Below are 25062 nucleotides of genomic sequence, written 5' to 3' on the forward strand. Positions count from 1 at the left end.
TGTAGATACTCTGCATGCACCCCATAGAGAGTAGCAGCTTGATGCTCGCCTGGCACCACCTCAGCGGCTTCTGACTGAGCATCCTCTCCAATATCCTCCATTGATGATGTTGTGATTGGCACATGGCAGCCTCATATGTCTGTGGACTACGAGGGGCTGTCTCTATGACATACCACCAATTTAGTGCAGACTTTGTAGGATAAAATAGCACCTGCAGAGCCACATAACTTACATAAGTGCTTCCAGGCACATAACTTCTAAAATTGGATGTTAAATATTTACAAACTTACTTGTTCACAAAGCTCGGGTAGTACGAAAGTGTCTCTTAGGTCATTCCATTTTTTAGTTGAATCCACCTCAAGGAAATCAGACTCTCCTTTGCGCACAATAGTGTTGCGACCCTCCATGTTTATCTTGAACCATTGCACGTCGAACAAGTCCAAAAAACTCCTTTATAATCTATCCTCAAAATCTATTGTATCATGCCGAAGTAAGTTAGTTCCAGCACCACAGGATCTGCATCAGAGGACCGTCGTTGACTAGATTGTTCAAATTTTTCCATGATTCCACAATCTTGTGTAAAACTCCTTTTGTTGATCCATTCCACCCTAAAATGTTGACCTTTACACCATGCTGTTGTCGATGACTTATACTACAACCAACAAAGTTTATGAGTGGTCGTTCAAACATCTAGAAAGTCGTGAGTTGTACATTGCAAACTTACCTTGGTCACACAACCGCGAGAGTACTCCCACTCCTCCTCAGTCACTTCTTCACCGCACTGTTATGCACTTTTCAATTGGTTGTGCAAAAATATTAAGCTCATGAATGTTGGTATGCTCTCTAGACCGGCCAGATAATGCATCGATGGTCATCTTCCTCCCGTCTCCACTCTATTCATGCCCTTTGTTGCTCTTGCTTTGCGTCCTCATATTGTGAAATCCACTTTTGCATCATTGTATTGTGAAGCATGCAAAATCGGTTGATTTTAGCCTCTAGATCTCCCGTCATCTTCTTCTCAACACCAAGATTGCACATGGCAATCCCAAATATGCGCTCATCATCTATGGTTCACCCTAGCGTGTCTCAAGCTTTATCAAATTCGTTTATCCACTCTCCAATGTAAACTAGGGACTCTAATACCAACCAACCTTCTGCCATGCTACCCTCCGAACGTGCCTTTTGACGCACATATCCCTTGAGCGTTTTCATGAAACGTTGTAAAAAGAATATCCATCTGGAATGTACTATGCCAGCTATTTCCACCTCATCAACTATGTGAACAAGAAGATGCACTCGAATGGTTAGCATGGTAGTAGGAAAGTGTTTCTCAAACATGCACACAACCTCTGTAGTGTTTAGTTTGGTGAATGGTATGGAGTCTACATTGATCTCCTTTTGTGAGATCCATTGCACCAACTTTGCAAGTTTGTAGATTGTGGTACGGATGTGAAGAGACAAACATCCCTCAATGGCCACTAGTAAAATAAACTGGAAAACACGTCTAGCAATGATATTAAAGTCCACACACAAATTTGTTACACAATTTCCACTATGATATATTCACTACAACACGTCGTGCAAAAATCGACGTTTGTACCGACACAAATAAATGTGGTTTAAAATTAGAATGCGTCGGAATAAGCATCCCTATGTGCATCGGACTTGTAGCATTCATATACGTGTCGATATAATCACTTTCTATATCGACGCTCATATCGACGCTCATACCAATGCCCATACCGACGCTCATACCAGTGCCTGTACAAACGCTCATACCAACGCCTGTACAGACGCTTATACCGATGCCTATATAGACACCTCTATCGACGCCTATAGAGACACCTGTACAGATGCACATACCAACGTCTGCACCTGCAAATTTTTTGGAGCAGAGAGTAGTGCCATTTGTTGCTACATATGCTGCAGTAACAAAGGCACAACCTCTCTACTCAAAAGAAGAAGTCAAATGTAATCGCTCTTTGCATTAATATAGATTGATAGTGCATCATAAAAAAATAAAGAAGTGTTAAGCAAATGGCCATAAATATGAAACTAGAAATTGCAATAATCAAAACCATGATAACCATAACTATTACCATTGCCATAAATAAACACAAACTTATAAGTATAACCATAATGATAACCGTAAGAAAACCATAACCTTAAATTTAAACATAATGATTACCTTAATCATAAAAATTACATAATCTTAACCAATGCCAATGACATAATTATAAACAAAATTATGACCATTGCCACTATCATAACCATAAGCATGACTATAAAAGGGTGTCAAAACCATAACCATTGCCATTGACATAACCATATAAATACCATATCCAAAATTGTTGTTAACACCATAATTGTTGCCACTATCATAAGCATAAGCATAAGCATAAACATAAACATAAACATAACCATAACCATTGTTGCTAGCATAATAAAAAGTAAACAATAAGCATTGTTAGTGACATAGAAAAAAATAAACCATAACCATAAGCATTATCATAAGCATAAGCATAACAATAAAGGTGTTGTTAGAACCATGAACATTTTCATTATGTGCATCACATAAATAGTGATTATGTGTGTGTATAGTTATCTGTGTATATTTATGTGTACATGTATGTGTGCATGAAAGAAAAAGAAGAAGCACTCACATTTAAAGAATGTGAGTGTGTGAGAAGTACGAAGAGTCTAGCAAATACCTACAAAAACAAAGCATAGACATTTTTACCCACACATAGAACCACAAATATTTATATGTGTGTGTGTGCATAAAATAAAAAGAAGGAGCACTTACATTTAAAGAATGTGAGTGTGCGAGATGCACGAAGGGTCAAGAAAATACCTGCAAAAAAAAAGCATAAGAATTTTGTTATCCACACACCCAAACACGAATTTTCTCACACAAATACAACAAAAAAATGTACCTTCTTTGTGTAGAAATGGGTGGAAGCATAGATGAGAAGTCAGAAGAGCCAACTCCATGAAGGTCTGCAAGGAGGGAGGAGGAGATGGGGAGGAGCTATGGAGGCGGCCATGGTGTGGAGAAGAGAGAAAACACAGATAATGAGCTCTCGGGTATTATAAAGCAGCAGGTCGTCGATACAGATGTCTATAAAGGCACTAATATAGATGCCGGTATACACATCGGTACATGCTCTGATTTAAAAAAACGTTGATATAGGTGTCGATATGAGCGTCGGTATATGCGTTGGTATTGGCGTCGGTATAGGTGTTGGAATGAGCATCGGTAAAGGCATCGATATGCCCGACGGAGTTTAAAATTTGAATTTTGAATTGAGCAATGTCTCCCTCCATCTTTATCAACACTTATACCGGCGCCCGCCATCGACGTCGGAAAAATGGCACCAATAACCAAGTGATTCCTTGTAGTGATTCCACTTTAAACATACCTGACACATTTTATGCCAGTTGTGTGACTTCAAACCAGTAAGCTTCCCTTCTTTAGCGAAACACGTTCGGAGCGAGTGCATTACGCTAGTGGGGGTCCGCACAGATCGAATGGTCTCTTTCACTTTGCGTTCTTAGGCTCCTGTCAAAATCCATGGCGCTTTAGGTAGTTTTATCGATCCATCGGGTGTTGTTTGCGACCAATATTTCTCCATATGATCCACATTTCTAAGGTCAACTCTGGCTCCCAAAGTATCTTTCTTTCCGGTCAGATGGTCCCACAGCAAATTACCTACATTCTTGAATATGTGCATTGGATCGAGCAAGCGATTGATCATGAGTCTGGGCCAATATGGTAACTCGTATCATAGAGAGAGTCTCTTCATCCCTGGGGGAAAACCGTCATCACACTTCTCCTTCTGCTCTAGCTATGCTTGTGCAGACATCCTTGGTGGATCTCTTCCAAAAAAACCATCGCGTAACTCATGATTCTCTGGAAGATACGCTTGATGACCTTCGTAGATTTGCTTCTTCAGTGAGCATTCCCAACGTGCATTAAGTCTAGGTCCACATGTGATACATGCTCTGTATCTACTTGTTTGAAGCCCTGCATGTATACACATGACAATAGATAAGCTTGAGAAAAACCAATATTTATAGTGTTTGAGTTTGAGTATAAATCACATGAACATTCTGTTAGTCCGGGATAGTCATGCATGGTCCACACTAGAATCCCCCTGATCAAAGTATTCCGTCGACCTGTGTGTCGGCTCATATCCACCACTTCTATGCCAATCCACAATTGTTATAGCTCTTTCAATAGTGGATGAAGATACACATCCGTATTCTTCAATTTATACTGTCCTGGCACAATCAAGCTTAGAAATAGGACCCCTTCTTGGTAGTCAACCACGGGGGAATGTTGTAGTTGATGATGACAGCGGGCGATACATTGTAAGATGTTGACCTGTGACCAAATGGATTTACACCATCCATAGCCAAGCCTATGCGCAAATTTCAAGCTTCCTTGGCAGAATTCGGCCATGTATCATCTATATGTTTCCAGGCTACACAATTTGCAAGAATCCGTAGCACACCATCCAAAGATCTATTCTCCTCTTGCCATGATGCTAGGGCGGCCATGGACTTACATTTAAAGAAATGCTTGATGTGAGGAAGCAGAGTAAAATGTCGCAAAACCTTTTGTGAATTTTTTTGTCCGTGGAGATCTACTTGATATCTCTTAGAATCACATTTCGGACACTTTTGCATGTCTATGTATTTCCCTCTGAAAAGAATGCAATCGTTAGGACAAGCGTGAATTGAATTGTAATACATCCCCAAGTTTTGCAAGATCTTTCTTGCTTCCTCTCTGGAATCTGGCATCACATTATCAGCTGGTAGTAGGTGCTCTTTGAGCAAACTACACAACGAAAAAAATGTGGTACACTTGTGTAAGTAATCTATCATATCAATATACATCTAGAGTTTTTTATTGAAGTAAACACATTGTAATAGATCACCTGAAAAGCGCTATGACGCTAGTGTCACTCCATCCAAACCTTGCCTGCATGTTGATAAGAACTAGGAGCACCTTCAATCTAGACACACGTGCTCCATCATACAATGGTGTATCGGCTTCACTTTTTATATCATCATAGATAAGCCTTTCTAAATCCATGATCATCTCGATCATTTCAATGATCTTGGGCTCAAACATAGCCTCGTTGGGAATGTGGTCTATATGATCATCCTCCAATCTGTCAGAGGCTACATCTTGTGTCCTCACGTATGTTGCTTGACCAAAGCGCTTGTGAACATGTCTATTGGGTTGCAAGATTGCTGCCTGTTGGTCAGTGTCAAAGTCCGACGAGTTATAATTGGCAACAACTCAATCTATAATAGATGGATCAAACTTGCCAAATTCTTGAACGTGTTGCAAAGAAACGCATCTTGTCAGTCGCACAACATCTTTGTATTGATTACAAGGACATAAGATCCTTGTTAAGAGATAGGTGTTTCGGTTGGACGGCCCCACATCGTCGTCACTACTCATAATGAATGTAAAAACCTTATAATCTGGACATAAATATAATCTTCTATTGGCATCCCAATCATAAATGGAAGGATTGTGCAATGCGTCGCTTGGAAGCCGGAAAGAGGGCCTATTATGCATTTGAGAATATGTGCAATGCAGGAGAGATCAAGTGTTGGGCTCTCAAAAAGTACCTCTTTGACACATTGGTGACACCGGTGCTTCTTTATGGAGTGGAGGTGTGGGGTGGAAGCATCGGGAAGTCTACTTGGAAAGAGTTTGAGAATGTCCAAAAGCGTTTTCTCACCAACTTTCTCCAAGTTAAGACACAAACACCCTACATGCTCTTACTTCTTGAGTCCGGATTGCTTCCCATTGAGGTCTTGGGCATGCAAAGGGTTGTGGAGTACATGCGTAAGATACAACGTAGCCCTTTGCATCGACTTCCTAGAATCGCATATGAAGCAAGTCAAATGGTTCAAAAGACATGCAAGAGCAAAATACTAAGTTCGGAGTGGATGCTTGATATCAAGAGATGGTTTGGAAGATGGGATGCATGTCACTTGGTCAAGGATGCGTCGATCGACTCCCAAGTTAATGAGGCCTTCTTACAACGCCAATGTATCACGGCTTGGGAGAAATCCGGAGGTTCTCGCTTCAGCCATTACACCACACACGTTGCCCCAAACTACAAATCTCTCTTCTTCTCGGAACGAGGTAACCGAACCCATTCCTACATCCTTGAGCCCATCCCGTTGAGTGCGATCCGCACCATTGCCTCCATTCGTCTTAGCTCCCATTCTCTACGCTACGAGACAAGACGTTGGGGCACTGGCGAGGAGTGTCATCGACTTTGCACCTTATGCCCTCGTTAAGTGCGAGAGAGTGAGTACCACACACTACTTGAGTGCTCAGCTTTTGACCACATTAGGTCCTCTTTTCCCCATATATTCAGCCATGATCTCTCCCTACATACCTTCCTCTCCCAACCACGATGTGGACTCTCTATTGCGACGCTCATTTCAGCCATTTTTGAGCATCGAGAGTCACTTATGAACTCCACTCACACCACGTGACATGTTCATTTGGTCCCATAGGTCATATTTGACCTCCCAGGACGATAATAGAACTATCTATCTATCTATCTCTTTCACGAGGTGTGGTTTTTCTCTCTCATGACCTCTATATATGACGTACAAAAGTATACGATCTCAATAATGACCGCACGTGTGATAACATGCAATTATACTCTAATTTATAGTAACACGTGGGGCGCCGCCGTGTGTATCCGTTATAAGTGTGATTTTGAGACAGAGAAAGAGAGAGAACAATAGAGAGAGAGAGAGAGAGAGAGAGAGAGAGAGAGAGAGAGAGAGAGAGAGAGAGAGAGAGAGAGAGAGAGAGAGAGAGAGAGCCATAGAAAGAGAGAGAGTGATAAAGAGAGAGAGTGATAGAAAGACAGAGAGAGAGAGAGAGAACAGATTGTGAGAGAGATAGAGAGAGGGAGAGAGACAGATTGAGAGAGAGATAGAGGGAGGGACTCCTTACTCTCAGAGAGAGAGAGAGAGAGGGAGAGAGACAGAGTCAGTTTGACAGACAAAAAGCAATGGAGGAGACACCTCCCTTGGAGTTTCTGCAAACCCCACCAACAAAAGGTGATCTCTCACTCTTTCTCTCTGTATTTCCAACAGTTGGTACAAAGTGTGTGTGTGTGTGTGTGTGTAAACAAAGAAAAACCCAGACTATTGTTCAACACACACACACACACCTCAACCCATACTTCCAAAGACAGAGACTCACACACACAGACACACACATACACACATACACACAGACACACACACAGAGATATACACATTCTCTCTCTCCCTCCCCTCTCTGTCCCCATTACTAACGGCACGCAGAGCCAACCAAACACTGGATGCAGCTCTCTCCGCGCGCCTATAGTATAGTTATGACTCTCTCAAAAACAACGTTTTCGTCCTTGCGTGCCTTTCTGTCAGTTGTACTTAAGGCACGCGTAGAGAGTTGCAAAAAGCACGTTTTTGTCCTTGCGTGCCTTTAGTACAAAGAGACACATACAAAGAGAGAGAGAGAGAGAGAGAGAGAGAGAGAGAGAGAGAGAGAGAGAGAGTCTATGTGTATTTTTTTAGTGTTCTTTGGAGAGAGAGAGAGAGAGAGAGAGAGAGAGAGAGAGAGACTTGTCATGTTTCTTGATGAATAGGATTAAGGTCCAGTAGGCAGAAGAGGCTGAAACCAGACCCAGAGCTTGTGCCAGGATTTCAACCTTTGCAGGCTCAGTTGCTTAATGTTTCTCCCAAAAGAACTGTTGACTTTTGTCAGGACATATCTGAAGAAAAGTCAATTGGTGAAGATCAATCAGAGAGGTCACCAGGGCAAGAGGATCCCTCACCCTACAAGGCTCCCTCACCCTGTACAGTACTTGTGAAGAAAAATACAAGAAAGAGGAATATAGACTTCTCAGATGATGCAGATGTGCTAGAAAGTAGTCCCTATGCAACTAAATGTAAAGCCAAAGAGGATGTGTCTTCTCTGGAAGACCCGGCTGCAACTGATGAGAGGCTGTTTGATTTTGCAGCATCTTGTGGTGCTGGGGACAAGTTTGATCTAGTTCATTCTATGTTTAATCCAAAGTTTGACATTGAAGACCTGTTAGCTCAGCACAGTAATTTCTTGCAGTCCTACAGAGATAAGTTTGAAGTGATGGTGCAGGTAGGGAGGGTTGTTTAGCCTACTATGACTCTTGTGCATTTAAATGACTGTGGTGGAAAGGGACAGGGACTGAAGAAGTATAGGGAATTACCACCTTCTTGCCGACATTCATCCTGCCCTTTGCACCAAAAATAATGCAAACTCATTCAGGAAGCCTTTGGCTTTATGATTTCCCTGAACAGCCTGTTTGGATTCCTCATGCAGAATCCTGATGAGGTGTTAGAGGAGCAGGATGCAGCACCAGATGAAGAATGCGAGGAGACGACTCATATACAAGAAGTCGAGGAGGTTGAAGATACAGTCGACCTTGAGGTTGAGGCAATTGAAGTACAAAGAAGTAAGATGCTCTCTGTGAAAACCACAGAAATCAAACTTCCATTGGATGTCAGTAACTTCATTGAGAAGCATGCTCAGATGATGTTGCCTGTTGTGCCTGACTTCAGGATTGGAGACAGGACCTATATCTTCTTACATGATGTGCAAAGTGTCTTTTATTTAAGGGAGGATTTCTCCCTGGCTATTATTTCCAGAGTCCAAGAGGAGAGGAGTGGATTTGTTTCAAAGGATAGTAGTGATGATGAGGCAATGGAAACATCCAGCAATCCAATGGAATGCCTCCGAAGATGCTTTGAGAAAGCTGAAAAATACAAGGAGACACTACCTGATGAAGCCACCTTCCAAGCAATAAGACAAAGCCTAAGACCATCAACAAGTAACAAAGAAGTGGAGGATTGGTTTAACCATTCAGGTCAGGGGTCAACTACATCTGTAGACCTGTGGCAGGAAAACCTCTTTCTGCAGGATGAGAGCTTCATGGTAACTCTCTCTCTCTCTCTCTCTCTCTCTCTCTCTCTCTCTCTCTCTCTCTCTCTCTCTCTCTCTCTCTCTCTCTCTCTCTCTCTCTCTCTCTCTCTCTCTCTCTCTTTGTGTCACTTCTGACATGATATGTGCAGTCTTGGATTGCTGACAAGGATGACTTCCTTCGGCGGCGGACTCGAGAGTATCGTGGAAGGGATGCGGCCCTAGCGCAGTACCTTTCAAAGCTTTGCGAGTTGCCAATAGTAGTTTTTCACAATTCCATGTCACAAGAGGGTTCAATAGCAACTTACACATTCAAGACACTATCACACTTCTTGGGTGGACTGGTGCTGCCCAAAAGTGCAGATAAAGTCATTCTTGTGGACAAAGTGTTTGCTAGAGATTGTTTTGGTTACTGCTCGGGCTATACAGGTGGTCGGGCAGCGTATTACTACACCTACACAGCAATGGCACTAGCTCTTGGTAGACAAAACCCAGATGAATTTTTAGAGTATGGCAAACATCTCATGATTCGTTACAAGGGTGACGTGCCAAAAAACAAAATTGAACCTTCAAAATCTTGATACACTTCAAGTAGCAATTGTATAAGATCATGTATTACATAAATTTTGTACAATGTCATCCACTCAGAGTATCTTTCTCCACTTAGAACGCACATGAGCATGCTAAATGAGTTATCACGACAAAGATGTACCAAAAAGAGTACCGCCTTTCACATTTCTTGTGAAAGTAACTTGCTGACCTAACTCATCAGCCAAGTGTAAGTCCTTGACTTGTTCTCAAATTTCATCAGTAAACAACCCCACCATAACTAGTGTTCAAGGTTGAGAATCTGACTTATACATGAAGAGACTAAACGTAGTCACAAACATGCTTTAGCTGATGGTAAGCAAACTCCAAGTAGAGCAATAAATGCTTATTGATTGGATTGCTTGGTGCTAATATACGCACTTTGCATATCCTTTAGCACAAGATTACACTTTGTAATGATAACTGACAGTATTGAGGTGTGTTTCCTCCATGGTTTACAGACAGTCTTTCCAGATGGCTGGTAAACGGGGATTACAATATCATACAACATTGTTGAGGAATCAACAATTGGCTAAATAACCATCGTGGTTAACTTAAAAGATCCACAAGCACCCAAACCGAGCCATGACCTCTATTGGTGATTGGTAGACCGAAAAGTAAACTCATAGAGATATTGTAGATAGAGTGCAAACTGCTTCATAAGCAACAACTTGAGGAATACGAATGCCGTTCCAAATCAGTCTTTGCTAAACACTAGGGCCCATAACACCTAGTGTGCATGCATTTAGCAAAAAAAAACAGATCAAAACCTGTATATCCATGATCATCCTTGCCAGTACTTATGGCAAATGTGATGTGCATAACACACAATAAATAGTTTTGAAAAGAAACTAAATACTTTTAGTGGTAATCATTTTCAAGCCTTGCTGAAATGTTTGAACCATAATAGCAGATGAAACATTAATCACTTCTAGGGATAACAATGAAACTTTTTCATTAACCACTCAGAGCCTTGCTATATGTATAAACAACCATCTGTAATATTGTCTAGCAATATTTGTAGCTGAACAAGTCATTCTAAGTATCCGACAATTTTTTGCCACTGAAATTGCTTCTGATACGTCGTGCTGAAAATGGTCTAGAAAATAGATTTGACTAGCACCTAGGGACTTTGTCGTGACACATATTTGAAATAGTGGGTGCCAGCATCAGTCCAGAGACTCTTATGCTCCACATGTGGAATATGTCTCATGTAAGGATGTTTTAAAAAAGAACATCCTGCAAGTACAAGATGTACTTGTGTGTGGAGGTAACTCCAAACACTCCGCGACAAGAGTGAGAGGGACCCTCATTCATTGCTCCACACTAGCTAAACCGAACTCCTTGAGTTCCTAGACCATGTTGTATCTCATGTGACAACATGTGCCAAATCGAATCCTACAAATGGATTCATAATAGCATAATGTACTTTGGACACTACGGCCCAAAATACTTGTTTCGACATGCCCTTGGCATGGCCCTAGGGATTGAACTAGAAGTTCAGTATCCCGTACTCAAATGCACAGGAGTACGTCTCCCACCTGTGGAAAAACCAAGCAACATTGCACTGGGAACCCTGGGTGTTGCCTTCGCAATCCAAACCCGTTGAGTAGAATCTACGTAGTCAAACCACTTGGTAAGACCCTTTGTAGAAAGTGCTCAACTAGCAGTTAACGGTAACCAACAAAGTTAACCGTGTACAGAATGATGAGAATCAACTTGAAAAATTGAATTTGTCCATTATCCCTTGGTAGTTTTTGGACTTCTTTCTTTGAAAGTACAATTGTGAGGGATCAAACTGTGATCCTTGATGCCTATGTAGTGACTTAGGAATCACAGGAGTTGGGTCTTACTCCAAAATTGTGCTTCCATAGACACTCATAGTGCTATAGATAAAACCAGAGATCCACACAAGTGAGATGCCTAGCTCTTATGGATAGCCATGCTTTTGCAACTGATTGCTGCATCTATACTCCGTGTTAGAGATCAGCTGATGTGAGTTGAAGGTTATAAAAAACTCAACTTGATGGGGACTCCACTGGGTAGATTGGTGCAAGCTAGAGAACAATCACCCAAGGAATGCCAACAATTAGGTCTTACCCTAGATCTGATAATGGCTCTTAGCCAGCTTGTGTGGCTCATAGCCCTTATGTCAATTAGTGTTCAATCGACGAACCGATGAAGATTAAGTTGGATGGCGTCTTGGCCAATTTCTAGCTAAGAGTTAGAGCAACTTGGCTTAGGCTGACTCACAAGCAAAACATGTAGCAAGAGCGTCTTAGAAAGTTTTCATTATTCATCAAGAGAATTAAGAGAGAGGAGGAGAGAGACCATGCGAGGCTAAGGAACTTTCCTTAAGTTATTACCTTGTATATACTATGTTCATGCTTGTGTGCATCTCATGTGTAGCATGAAGCTTATCCTATAAGCATTCAACATTCTGGCTGTATAACGCTGTCTTTGAGAGAGGTAATAGAAAACACAAGTCACATCTTGCCCCATCAATCTTGTAGTGATCGTGACGAGAAGAGGATGACTTAAATAGGGCATTTTTCCGATGAAATAAGTCCTATTTTTAAGTTCCTTTTAGAGTTGTTGTGTTTTTACATCAACCAAAAACCATGCTAAACAATACATCACTTATCATGTCCTTGACAAAGTTGTGGTTGTGATAGCGGAAACGTAATTCATGAGGCGGTAGAATTGAATCCACCCAACTAGCATGCCTTGCATGCAGACTGGTAGGCCCTCGTTGAGAGTGATGACCGCAAACCTGAGAGCCAAAAAGTGCCTTGCTGGCTTCATGTAAAATTGTCAAAGCACTTTTCTTTGCACAACATACAATATTGTCTAAAATAAATGTGAAAACGTAAAAAAACAAGCAAAACTTGATATTGTCTAACTTGGTCCTCCTGTTGGAACCAGTTGTCTTGAAATTTTGAAGGAAAATTCGTTGGAAGATGGTTCATAGCCATAGTTGCTGTGCGAGAGAGAGTTGTTGTGTATATCATATACACCCTCTTTGCATGTAATGAAAGAACACACTGACAAATTCCTCCAAGGTTTTATGCTCATAGCATAAGCCATATGGGAAAATCTAAATGGAAGATACCGAATTGGAAGCCTTGCTTCCCGTAACAACTTATGGAGGTCTTGATAGCTCATAGCTAAAGGATATTTATGCTAACAAACAGATGTCAAAGCAAAAGAAAGTCGACCGTGTCGATCAGTCACAAAATATAAACGTTGTCTACTTGTAAACCTACTGGAAAGATAGAATTATATGTGCAAAGTATGTGCATCTCGTACATACTTGAGTCTATGAGTGATATCCATGATCAATCGTAGATGCCCATTGCATACCAGAGTTATGAAGCACATGCTCAATAAACAAATATCCACTACGTACCTCATTGAGTATACCTGTCGATGAGTCTTGCCGCTGATTTCAAGAGACAGTGACAATAAGTCGGCCATGCCAATCATGTGTTCCGTTGTCGGTTGCCCTATTCATGGGAAAAAGAGTGTTGTTTGTCCTGCAAAAAGTCAGCCATGCCGCACAATTTTGTACCGCATCAAGTCGAGGTCCCGTTGAGGTACAAGCCGTGCTGATCTTCATGAGGTCCGAGTAGTCTTGCCTGGCCCTTGGCCTGACATTACTCCATTTAACCTCCTACAATTGTGTGTTGTCGAGGTTTTTGTGTATCCAAGCCATGCTTGATATGGGTTTGCAATTAATCATTGAACTTTCGCCAATAATATATGCAACAAAATTTTGATGCTAAAGATAACTATCACAAGCCTTGTGTGTATTTGGAGTGCCTAAAGTGCACTCCCCTCGATTTCATGCGAGCCTTGCTAGAAGGAAATGCAAGCCTTGCTTTCCTGAAATATTATGTAAATTTCAAAGTAACAATGCAGCATGCACATTATAGGCATAATGCAGTTGCATGTGCAAGTGATGATCAATCATGCTAGCAAAACCATGCAAATGAATGGAGATTGATAACTTGTACAACAGCCTTACTCGGACAAGAACCACTCATCATGTTCGAATAAATTTGCCAAAAATTTTCAAAAAAAAATGCATATGTCATTATTGACTTGGGCCGACTTACCCTGCTAGCCGCATGGCCATGACGAGGATTGTGAAAAATTCCATGTTGAATCATGTTGATGTCCCTTTTGCATGCCGAATTTGCCAAAGCTTGCCGATTATTTGCGGATTTGTATGACGAGTGAATGGCTTATTTAATGTTGATATAGCCATATAGGGTGGCTTTGCTCTTGGCTAACCATGTGTGCATGTCGAACATGATCCATTTACTCATGCATAGGTCCCCGCCCTTATGCAATGTGGGTGCCCCAAAATAGGGCACCTGTTTTCAATTTGAAATGCAAAATAACCAAAAAAAAAAAAAATTAACCCTCATTGTTTATAGCGATGGCGGCGGGTAACTGCGCAGCGCCTTGCAGACAAAGGGGATCGAGTTGTGATGCTCGCCAAGGTGCGGCCTTATGACGTGAACCGTCTGGCTTGACGGCGTGCACAGTTCAAGCCCACCCTCGGGTAGATTGGTACAGATCGAACATCCTTCCTCCCTCGCCACAAGCGGCCTTGCACACGGGCATCGACCTTCGACTTCCTCGTCGTCTGCTAAGCGGCCTTGCCTGTGCAGTTCTGCTGCGTCTTCTTCTTCTCCTCATGCAAGACATGCAACATCCCCCCCAAACGTGAGGACCACGCCCTCCATAACTTGAGAGAGAGAGAGAGAGAGAGAGAGAGAGAGAGAGAGAGAGAGAGAGAGAGGTTGCCTTGTTCTTCAATCAAGAGAGAGAGAGAGAGAGGTAGACAAGAGACAAAAGACCTCACAATCGATCTCCTTCTTCCCCCCTCCTCCATGGCTCCTCCCCCCTGAGATCTGATACCAGTGAAAGGACAAAAGGAACTAGAACCTAGGAGTCCACCTCCCAACCACCCACTATATAGCATGGCTCCTAGCCCTTTTCCCTAGTTGGACTCCCTTTCTACACTGCCTAGCCCGGCCTTACCCATGTTTAGTCCGGCCTTGCCGTTGTCCTTACATTTTCACTTTGTTTTTACGCAACCAAATCGAACAAATTTCCTTAATTCAATTCGCATCATCCTCCCTGAGTATGACCTTCTCATCCAACTATTGGCATCAGGCCATACCCAAATAATGGCCGTTTTCCAATAAGAAACCGCGGGTACATCACCTGGCCGGGCAAAAATATGACAAACCCATTCATCCCTTATCCCTCGGGCATGAATGACCTAGGTATAACAAACTTGCTGGTTACGCTACCCTAGCCAAAAAGGGCCAATCTAAGTCAAGTTCCCCAAGAGAATCCTCTCACTAGGCCGGCCTTTCAATCAAATTGACCCCTAGAAGATCCATCTTGGTTTCCGGTCATTTCCAAACAATCTTCAAAACTCCTAGTTAAATGTATGTTTTGCAATGGGCTATCCCTATCACCTCTCGAGATTCCTTTTTTAAGTCCTACTTGATAATTTCCAGGTTCATTCATTTATCAACCTTAATTCCTACTTTCATTAATAACCTACCAACCAAGTTTATTTAGAAAATACAAGCGATTTTTTGCCATAGGCATTTGATGGTTAATGTCTCTTCGGAAATGCCAACTTTTTAAGTTCAATACCCATTTTGTACGATTCCCCAGTTTTTGTAATCCTTTGCCATCCATGGGACATCTCCATGGAAGCTTGTAGAGTTTTCTGTTCAAACAACACGGAGATCAATTCCGCGAAGTTATCCCCTATCTCCCCCATCCCGTATTTGCAAACAAACTTGAAATTGACAACTTTATAAATACTCTTCAATACCAAAAATTGAACTACTTCTATTGAGCTTAGACAATTACTCTTTTCTTATGGTGCCTAGCTTTCCATTCAAGAAGCTAGAAGGTAGTCCTATAATTTATGAGTCTTGAACCTTTCCATTAAATCTCGCTTTGGGGATAAAATGGGGATCTAGAGCTTTCAATGAAATCTTGGAAGAGAGGATTATAATCATGCATTCTTCCTACCGTAAAGAGACATGCAAACCCTAATCTTGATTACCATAATGAGACTAAACCTTTCTCTCTTTAATGAGACAAGGTTTTCATGGAAGCTAAACCCTAATCACACAAGGTCACCCTCGAAGCTAAACCCTAAATTGCAAGCTTGTCTTTCAAAGCATTTCCTAAGTGCAAAGTTACCATCAAATCTTAGCTTAAGGATGCAAATCTACCTTTGAAGCTTAACTTAATGATACATAGATACTCTTAGCACTTAACCCTAATTATGAGGTTACCATTAAAGCTTAAACTTAAAATGCCAGGTAGTCACTAAAGCTTACACCTAAGTGCAAAGTTACCATTAAAGCTTAGCTTAAGAGTGCAAATATACCTTTGAAAGCTTAACTTAATGATGCATAACTACCATTAAAACTTAACCCTAATTGCGAGGTTACTATTAAAGCTCAAACCTAAAATACAAGGTAGTCACGAAAGCTTACACCTAAGTGCAAAGTTACCATTAAAGCTTAGCTTAAGAGTGCAAATCTACCTTTGAAGCTTAACTTAAGGAAGTAAGGATACCATTAGAGATTATCCATAAAGGCAAGGTTTCCATTAAAGCTTAGACTTAATATGATGCACATAAACCTTTCTAGTATTAAAACACATGGTTTAGGTTAATTAATCCTCCTAAAAGTGAAGATTACCTCCTCTAAACAAGAGGGAAGTGGGATTGAGGTCTTTCTTGAAGAGGTGTGAGGCTCAAGGAAGAAGGAACGGGATTTTAGGATGAAGAGGAAGGAGAGAGGAGCTTCTTCACAAAACCCTCAAGGGTTTGGCCTTCAAGAGAGTGAGAGAGCAAGAGAAAGTTTTAATGGAAACCTTGATTTACTTAAGCATAATCTTGAGCATGGCAAGTATGCAAGTAGCTTAGCAATGTGTGTAAAATTACAAAGGAGGGGGGCTACTTATATAGGAAATGATGGGTAGAATACAGTGTATATACTGGGGGAGATGGATGAAAAAGTAAAAATACAGTCCCACTAAAACCCCACAAAAGTAGAGAGAGAGCGAGGGTGGTTGGGCTCACCTTCTGGGCTCACCTTCAATGCAAGCTAGAGAGAGAATGAGTGGAAAGTTGCAACTTTTGTCTCATTCAAAAATTTTACTCTAAATTGAATTCTTCAATCAAAGAATTTTATTTCAATTTGAATTCTTCTAAATTCCTATTGGACCCCAATTCTCTTCTCAATTCCTATTGAACCCCAATTCTCTCTTCAATTCCTATTGGACCCCAATTCTCTTTTCAATTCTTATTGGACCCCAATTTCTTCTCAATTCCTATTGGACCCCAATTCTCTTTTCAATTCCTATTGGACCCCAATTCTCTTCTCAATTCTTATTGGACCCCAATTTCTTCTCAAATCCTATCCCTTAACTTTATCTTCTAATCAAGTTAGTCCCTTTTTATGCCGATTCTCGACTTAGAATGGTTCCCACGAGGCTTTTGACGAAGAAGTATAAAAATAATCTTAATCTTTTTGGAAAAATATAGGGATGACGTAATTTCTTATCTGGACTATCCTTGTCTTTTCATTCTGGAGTAAAGTTTTGTTGTCTGCACGAGTTCTTTGTCGGTCTTGCTTTTTCTAAATTATTTTCTAGGCTGAAAAAGTTCTGAATGACTCTATGGTTTAGGGACAGACCTTACACATGGTATGTGTCCTACAAAACATTTTAAAGGGCATTACCTCTAATTGTAAGAAAAGCGTAGACAATCGCTTAGGTGTAAGAATGTTTACCTCAGTATAATATATCCTCATCCATCATTCTTCAAGAGACTTCTTTGTAAAATTGATGCTATAGCAACTATCTCCAACCATTGGAATTAGTGGTTTGTGTGGGTGGAAAGCGCTTTTGGGCACACTTTCATAAAAGGAGGCACATGATTTTATCTCCAATTGGGTGCTTGTCAATGTTTACATTTTAAAATTTCATTTTCATTGCGGAGGTAGGAGAGTTTTTCCGAGAGACTTTGGTCTTCAGTGTCAATTTCAAATTAGGCTAGCTTTGCCTTTTCACTTGGATCCTTCATACCCACATAGATAACAAGCAATGAGAGTGATTAGTCTTCTCTAAGTTCAAGTGTCTTATCTGTGAGACCTAATGGAGTCTAGAACTTGTCTCTTCACATTACCTCTACCCCTTATATAGGCACCCCAAAGATCGGTTCAGACTAGCCCCTAGCCTTTGGCCCTTGGCCTAGCATCAATCCCCCTTGGAGAAGCATTTTTGTCCTCAAAACCAAAAGTGAAAATTTTCTTCTTAAGAACACTAATGTTTCCTAAGTGGCACCCTCTTTAGGTTTGTCTTTCCACTTGACTAATGCTTGTTGACGCACATGATAACGTGTAAATATCTCACTATATTCAAGAATATGCTTAGGTTCATGTGATTGGATGGGAGGTTCAATGACATCAATTAATATCTACTGGTCAATGACATTGTCGTCCCTATTCAAGTGTTTACATAAACGACTTACATGAAATACCGAATGACTGCAAGAGTGTACAAATAATGAAATATTGTAGGGCATATTCCCAACTTACTTGAGTATCTTGAAAGGCCCACAATATCTCAATAATAATTTAGGTGTTGGCCTAGCTGTCAAAATTTTTAAATGCATCAATGCATATGCAAAAATACCTTTTTTATTTCTGTGAAGGTAACTTGCACACGTTTCTCATTAGCATACTTTTGTATGATCCTCTGCTTGTCAAACATTTTGATGAGACAGTCTCAAAATTTCCATGTGGTCTTGGAGAAAATCCTTGACGTATTGAAGTTTCTCAATTTTCAACCTCATTGCAACGGGTGACCTAGGTTGAAAACCATACATAGGCATGAACGGACTACAAGAAATCATCACATGCTTGGTACCATTGTCAACAAACTCAAGAATAGGAAGATAATCTTTCCAATCTAATTTCTTTTTGCTAACACATGCTTGTAGCATATCCTTTTGCACTTGATTAACATGTGCAAGCTAAACATCCATTTCAAGATAATTCTTATTACTAATGTTGAGTTGTGCACCCAATCCTTTAAACATAGCCTTCTGAAAATGAATGTTAAACTTGGGATCACTATCACTCACAATACTGCTTGGTAAACTATACAACCTGTATAGATTGTCAAAAAGTCAATATGTAGGTATACTCCATAATAAAATGGTTTTTCTAAGTGTAAATGAACACATCGTTTGCAAGGGCAAGATGTACAAGATGTAGAGCCTACTTGCTTTGCATATGTTGTTGAAGATCTAGAGTGAAATGGTGCATGAGGAGATGGATTCCCTTGATGTTAATGAGACATGGGACTTGGTTCCATTGCCAAAAGGAAAGAATGTGTTTGAATGTAATGGGTTAACAAGGTGAAACACAATGCAAGCAACTCATGATGAGTAGGCACAAAGCTAGATGGGTAGCAAAGCGTTATGGAATACTTATGGTATTGATTATGAGGAGACATTCAATCTTGTGTCCAAGAAGACTATTGTCTTAGCGCCTCTTGCTAATCATGCTTGAAGTGGGGCTACTCTATTGCGTTTAATTATGCTAGAATCCTTCCTCTAATTATAATAGGAATACTCTTGCTATGTTAGAGTATGTTGAAGAAGATCTACTCTATTATTCTCCTTGTTCTACTTCTCTCCCTCTATATCTATCTCTCTGTGTCTCCCTTAATATTTGTCTCTTTCTCTAAGTTTCTCTCGATTTCCCACCATCTCTCTTGCCCATTCTCTCTCTCTCTCTCTCTCTCTCTCTCTCTCTCTCTCTCTCTCCCCCTTAATATTTGTCTCTTTCTCTAAGTTTCTCTCAATTTCCCACCATCTCTCTTGCCCATTCTCTCTCTCTCTCTCTCTCTCTCTCTCTCTCTCTCTCTCTCTCTCTCTCTCTCTCTCTCTCTCTCTCTCTCTCTCTCTCTCTCTCTCTCTCTCTCTCTCTCTCTCTCTCTCTCCCCCTCTATATCTATATCTCTGTCTCTCCCTTAATATTTGTCTCTTTCTCTAAGTTTCTCTCAATTTCCCACCATCTCTCTTGCCCATTCTCTCTCTCTCTCTCTCTCTCTCTCTCTCTCTCTCTCTCTATATATATATATATATATATATATCAATGTCTAGTTACCTTCTACTATATTCAACGCATCTATATTGAGCAGTTGACAACTTTTTTGTCAGTTTTTAGTGGTCAATATTATCTCCCACATTGTTATCTTGGATGTGGGTTTTTATGGTTGAGGTTTCTTTGAGATTTTTCTCATTGTTGATTTACTCCCACTTTGACAATGATTGAATATTTACACTCACTTTGATAGATTTTTGTTAGTTTGGACAAAGATTTAGCATTCTTGTATCCACTCTTGCAGAAGTGACATTTATGGTATGCTCATAGTGGCTATAGGTAGATTTATGGTTTGCATTTCTTTCAAATGTTCAATAAACGTTCCAATCATAAGTCTACTACATACATTTTAAGGTAGCCACTAGTTATAAGTTCTACATGCTTACAAGGGAAAATTTACGTAGTTGTCGACTTTGCAAGAAAATTTGTGGGATGTGTTTTAAGAAGCATGAATAATCACTACTTGCATGTATGGTTATGCACTTTATGCTCTACTGAGAGTTGTTTATCCCATGTTTTGAGTTTGCTTTGATATAGTGATACTTGTTGTGCTTGCACTATCTATTGGTGCTAGTTTGTGTGCAATTTTTGCTTGATTTTTGCAAAAGATATTCCATCCATATACATTGAGTTTTGGGCACTGCTTCTAGGTATCTCATATTGTTTGGTTGTTGTTGAGCTATATTATGCATATACCAACATTGGACTGATGCAGTTTTATGCTTGATTAGTGTAGTAGTCAAATGAACTCCCACTTTGTGCATATGCGTTCTTTCATCATTGATATGACATCCATTATGTATGACAGATCAGAGTCGACGGTGATTTGTGAGAGATGGCAGTCTCACTCTTGTTGATACATGCATTGTTGGCATTGTGGTCAAACAGGGGGCACATTAGATATCATTTTTTCAAACATATAAGGCAATGGTAGAGATGTATGTTTCATGCAAAGATCATTTTGAAACAAACTAGAGAGGTGTCTTTGTATACCAATAATGGTGATGTCATGTTTACCTCTAGTGTTCCTCTTGCTTATATGTCTGATCAATATGACACCTGCTCCCAATGGTTGCTAGATGAGTATTCATTGTTCCACATCACATCATGTCATGAGTGGTTTAGCACTTTTGGTACTGGGAGCCTTGGTCGTGTGCATCTAACTGACGGATTATCATATGACACAAAGGGTGCAGGAGATGTATACTTCTCGTACCTAGTGGTGCATCTTATATGCTATGACATGTGCTTTATGTTCTTTAGATAGTGTAGAGCTTGATCTCAGTGAGATGCTTGAGAAACAATGGTTTTTAGGTATTGCTTTTAGAGTAGTCTTGTCAAATGTAGTTGGGTTGCCTACTTTATTTGCAAGGAGCTAGCCCGGGGAGGTCACCTAATAAAAATGTAACCTATCACGTGAGTTCAACAGAAGGGTATTTAAAGTTCTTGAAACTTACAGAAATATATATTCAGAAGGGCATTATTTTTTCAAATTTGCAAAAAACTTACAGATTTTAAAAGAAAAGGGTACATTATATTCTTAACAAAATTCACAGATAAGGGGTTTTACAAACATGTCTTGAACACACGTGATATGGTAGTTTTACACATAGTGAACCCCCCGAGGGAGCTAGGTCCTACATCGTCTACAGATTTCTTAGGTACGAGATGGCATAGTCTCAGTGAGGACACTGACATGTGAGGAGCAAGAGACAAGATGTGTCTCATTTGCAGGTGAGCTCCAGTATGCTAAGGAGATAGAGCATGTTGTTGTGCAGGAAATGTGAGTGGACTTTGCAAGGCAAGGATGGAGTAGGATTGCTTTAGTGAGACACAACAGGTGTTGTCAGAGTCTATGCACATAGATTTTACCATATACATGTGGTAGTGATGTGTGTGAACACACTTAGGACCGTCAAGGCATTTTTTTCCTCAATAAGAGGTTTTTTCCCTGTGCATTGTATATACGCCCATCATTCTAGGGCTATCTATCTTTTCGTTGCACACTAAGTAAAACACTCTTTGTTGTGTGCCTTGAGCTTCCTTTGTCTTCTCCAAGCTGTGTGCATTTTCCTGCAACCCTGATTCCAACAATTGGTATCAGAGTAGGTTGCATCCTCCCAGGCTTAGTCACCAACAGCTCCAGTACATGCCTACTCACTTTCTCCAATTTTCTAAGATTTGGCAAGTGTTTGCAGGTCAATAACAATTTTGAGCAAGATCAAAGAGCTTAGTCTACTCAGATTTTTGATTCGGACTCATTTCGGCCTCCGTTTCCACTTCAAGAAATACTGCACATGCTATTTTTTCATTTTGAACAAAACTTTTGTCAGTGCCTTTTTTTGCATAACAGGTCCTTTACAATCTTCTACGGTTTGTGCTATATAGCACGTGTTGTGCCCGCTTCATTTCTCCTCTTTTCAGGCAGTTTTCATATCAGGTTCAGGCATTCATCATGGCCGACAACAAGACAAATGTGTTCAAGATGTTTTGTTGCTAAGGACAGATTGGATGGGGACAATTACCCTATGTGGGCTTACATGATGCAACATGTTCTTGTGTCAAAGGGTGTCTGGAATATTGTGCAGGGCATTGATGTACATCCTGGTTCTAACGATACAGGCGATGTTGAGGATGTTGCAGGTCTTGCTCCAAGGATTTCTGTTGTTAGAGTTTATTTTCCTACAGGAGAACAAGCTCATTCTCATGTAAAAGATGCACAGGCTCATGCATTGATTGTGTTGTATATGAAGTGCACTATTACTCCTCACATTTGTTTAGCAAAATCTACAAAACAGGCTTGGGATATTCTGGTTGGTCTTTATGCAAGTCGCAATGAGGCTAAAATTGCATTGCTGCATATAGAGCTAGAATCGAAGATTATGCATGACAAAAATGAAATGGACACTTTTCTTGCTAGTGTCAAGGATACCAATGAGAAACTTATTTTTGGAGGTGAAGTCATTTCAAACAGTTCCCTTGTGCAGACTATTCTTGATGCCTTGCCAGACTCTTACCAGACTTTTGCTAGTACTTGGAGACTTATGACCCAAGGAAATCCTGAAGTTGTCAAGTTTGATGCATTGTGCACATTATTGTTGCAAGAGTCACTTTCCCAAAAAAAACAAGACTAGACAGTGTGCAATTGAACAAGCTTTTACTGATGCTCAAAGCAAGGGTGGTAACAGCAATGCAGCGACTTCTTATGGTTCTTCTACGAGTGGAAAATCACATGTTCTAATGCTTCTACTGTTAGAAATTCGTCTAGAAATTTTGGTGATAAGGGAAAAAAGAAGATGTGTTGCCATTATTGTAAAGCTAATGATCACTTGATCAAGCAGTGTCCTAAGTTGATGGCCAAAGAGGCTAAGAAGAAAGAGGGTGGTTCCACTGTAAATGTTGGATCCACTACAAATGCAACTATTGTTGAGTCTTCCATGAAAGGAGATTGTGATCCTGATGTTGATATAGAATGGGCTTTTAGTACAAAGTGTACCTATAATCCCACTGTCCATGATGCATGCATGTCAGTTGCTATAGATTCACATGTGTGGTATTTTGACAGTGGTGCTACAAAGCACATTACCTCACATCGTTATTTGTTCACCCCTCTTGAGTCTGTAACTCATGGAAATTCAGTTACTTGTGCCAACAATGCTTCTTATCCGGTTAAGGGAGTTGGAAAGATTGTGCTTATGGCTGCACAAATGGTAGTTCTTTCACACTTGTTGATGCACTTTATGTACTTGGGATCAAGAAGAATCTTTTGTCGGTATATGCACTTACTAGACTTGGACTTGTATTAAGATTTGTGGATGACAAATGTACAGTACATGATCTCAGTTTCGATGATGAATTTTTTGCATTTGGCATTTTATGCCATGGGCTGTATAAGCCCACTTTGTATGACAAGTGTGGGCAAAATTTTGCAAATGCAGTTGTGGAGTCAAAGGCTATTTCAGATGCAAAACTTTGGCATGCACGTTTGGGGCATCTGAATTTTGCCAGTTTGCTGCCTTTGCAAAAATCTAATATGGTTGCTTCTTTGCTGCCTCTTGACGCACTTGTCAAACATGTTTGTGAAGGCTGTATTTTGGGTAAGATACAGCATTCAAAGTTTCCAAAGGATGGTTTAGTTAGGGCCACATGTAGGCCACAGCTTGTGCATAGTGATGTTTGTGGGCCCATGCAAACTCCATCCTTGGGAAATTACCTTTACTTTGTGACTTTCATTGATGATTACTCCAAGCATGCATGGGTATTTCCCCTTAAAGCGAAGTCCGAAGTATTTATGTGCTTACTGCTTCTTATCCGGTTCAGTGAGTTGGAAAGATTGTGCTTGCTGCTGCAAATGGTAGTTCTTTCACACTTGTTGATGCACTTTATGTACCTGGGATCAAGAAGAATCTATTGTCTGTATCTGCACTTGCTAGACTTGGACTTGTAGTCAAATTTGTGGATGAAAGATGTATATGAAATTTTGCAAATATAGTTGCAGATTCAAGGGCTATTTCAGATGCAAAACTTTGGCATGCACGTTTTGGTCATCTGAATTTTGCCAGTTTGCCGCGTTTGTAGAAATCTGATATGGTTGCTTCTTTGCCGCCTCTTGAAGCACTTGTCAAACATGTTTGTGAAGGTTGTATTTTGGGTAAGATGCAGCGTTCAAAGTTTCCAAAGGATGGTTCAATTAGGGCCACATGCAGGTTGCAGCTTGTGCATAGTGATGTTTGTGGGCCCATGCAAACTTGTCCTTGGGCAATTACCTTTACTTCGTGACTTTCATTGATTATTACTCCAGGCATGCATGGGTATTTCCTCTTAAAGCAAAGTCTGAGTTTTTATGTGCTTCAAAAAATTTCTGGCTATGGATGAAAATGTCTTGAAATGCACTATGGGCACCCTCCGCTCCAATTGAGGGGGGGAGTATATGTTTCATGAATTTAATGAGTTTTTGGCTAGTCATGGGATAAAAAACCAATATACATTGCCTTATACACCTCAAAAAAATGGTGTTGCTGAGAGGAAAAATAGGTAACTTATGAAAATGGCACGATGTATGGTCAGAAGTCAAGCTTTGCTGCATTTGTTTTGGCTTGAGGCCATCATGTATGCAGCTTATGTACTAAAAAGGTGTCCTACAAAAGCTTTGCAGTCTATTACTCCATATGAATCATGGCATGATAGAAAGCCTTCTATTGAGCACATGCGTGTTTTTGGCTATTTGGCATATGATTTGGTGCCACAAACACAGTGCAA

This window comes from Adiantum capillus-veneris, chromosome 29 (genome assembly GCF_014529385.1).
Source record: "Adiantum capillus-veneris isolate H3 chromosome 29, ASM1452938v2, whole genome shotgun sequence".
NCBI classification, from domain to species: Eukaryota; Viridiplantae; Streptophyta; class Polypodiopsida; order Polypodiales; family Pteridaceae; genus Adiantum; species Adiantum capillus-veneris.